Source organism: Malania oleifera, chromosome 2 (assembly GCF_029873635.1).
Source record: "Malania oleifera isolate guangnan ecotype guangnan chromosome 2, ASM2987363v1, whole genome shotgun sequence".
NCBI lineage: Eukaryota > Viridiplantae > Streptophyta > Magnoliopsida > Santalales > Ximeniaceae > Malania > Malania oleifera.
The window spans coordinates 115,356,031-115,358,024 of NC_080418.1; the positions used below are offsets into that span (position 1 = coordinate 115,356,031).

Below are 1,994 nucleotides of genomic sequence, written 5' to 3' on the forward strand. Positions count from 1 at the left end.
GCAACGTCATCGATGAACGCTTCGTATTCGTCAATGAAGTCACCTGCCTCCTTCTATTACTGATTCCATTTTCCTCCCTCTCTATTATTTAAATACCATTATTATTCGGGTCGTTACATATGGTGTCCAACGTCTGATTCAGACCCCAACATCACTTTGTAGGAGTAGGGTAACATAGATTAATTTGTTTTCATTTAAATTGCTTTCCAGTAGATTGTTAGAATGCACCCATTGCAAAATACCATCTTTTACTTATCTTTTTTGCAAGACTATAGTAAACTAATTTGGAAGTAGCTTAATAATTGTGCTTTAAGTCTCCGTGGATCGACACCCGACTTACCCACTTTCTACTGAACTTGGGATTAGTTAGGTTGTATAAATTTTATTTTTGGTAGTTAAAGACCCAAGCCTTGGCAAGCCTACCAAATTTTGGTGCCGTTGCCGGGGACTTTGCTGCGGTTATAAGCCAACTTCCACTTTAAAGTATTGTTGCCTTGTTTTTGATTAGCTATCTTTTTGTTTTCATATTTTTTGTTCTTTTTTTGTTTTGTTTGCTAGTATTGAATTCTTGATTCTGTGTGCTTTACTGTGTATGTTTGGTTTGTGTTCTTAGGACCCTAATATAGTTCCTACAGATCCTGAGATTGAATGATCCCGTAAGTTCATTAGAAACATTACTCCAATCCAGAGATCGCTGAGTGGTCTGAGCCAAAAGTTATGGCTGAACAAAACCCATCGATTTCCACCGATCAACTCTTGGAACCCCAAGCTCCCCACCTACCTGTAGTGGGAGAGCAACCACTTAGGCCACTTAGGGACTACGTTGTGCTTAACGCATACACATTAGTGTCCTGCATCCGGTTCTTGGATGTGCAGGCGGCACAATTTGAGATTAAGACTTCAATCATCTCGATGCTGCCCACCTTTCATGGGAATTCCACTGAAAATCCTTATCAGCATTTGGATGAGTTCTTGGAGATTTGCTCCGCCATCCGTATACGTAATTTTAGTGATGATGCCTTTCATTTTAGGCTCTTTCCATTCTCTCTAAAGGATAAGGCCAAATATTGGCTGATGTCCTTAGAGTTGAACTTGATGATCAAATGGGCCACCATGCAGCATGAATTCCTAAAAAAGTACTTCCCAATCGGGAAGACTAACCAGCTGTGAAGGGCAATCACAAGTTTCACACAGATGGATGGAAAACTTTTCTTTGAGACTTGAGAGCGCTTTAGAGACCTTCTCAGTAAATGTCCACATCATCAAGTTCCCAAGTGGCAGTTAGTGCAAAATTTTTACGAAGGGTTTGCCAAAAGAGATAGGTTGATGGTAGATTCCTCGTGTGGGGGTACTTTCCTCACAAAGCATGAGAATGAAGCATGGGTTCTCTTCGAGAATCTTGCCAAAAATTCTTAGCAGCACATTTCTACTGCTTGTAGACTCCCCAATCCATCCATCTCCAAACTTAAGGGAGTTTACGAGTTAGTTGCAGGACATGGCCTAGCCCCTACCCTGCACGCCATATCCAAAAAACTAGACCAGTGCTTGTCCTTAGGACTGCAGACAATGGCGTGTGAAGAGGTTTGTGTAATCTGCTCTAATCCTTCTAATACATGTTATAATTGTCCACACGTACCCTCCTAGCCTGAGTTTGTGCAAGAGGTAGTGAAAGTCACCCACAATTGGTAAAATAGGCCCTCCAATGACCCCTATTCTAATACCTACAACCCTGGGTGGAAACAACATCCCAACTTATCGTGGAGGCTGCAAGTTCTGGGTTTTCAATCCCAAAGACCTCCACAAGCCCCCAATGCTCTACCTCCTCGCCCATACCAAAATTTTCAAAATCATCATGATTCAACCCCCATACCTTCAACCTCCTAGCATCTGTCTCCACCTCAGCCTAAGTATGAAACCTTTCAAGAGACGGTGCTGAAAGCCCTTAAAAATATTGAGGCTAATCGACAAGTAGATCGGCAACTCCTTCACTCTCA

General features: G+C 42.0%; 1 non-coding gene across 1 annotated transcript; it reads right to left on the minus strand.

Annotated features, from left to right (window-relative positions):
- Positions 1 to 1,162: 1,162 nt before the first annotated feature.
- LOC131149970 (small nucleolar RNA R71) lies at positions 1,163 to 1,269 on the minus strand. The gene has a single exon (XR_009135358.1). It is a non-coding gene; the product is annotated as a small nucleolar RNA R71 (small nucleolar RNA).
- Between the last annotated feature and the right edge of the window lie 725 nt (positions 1,270 to 1,994).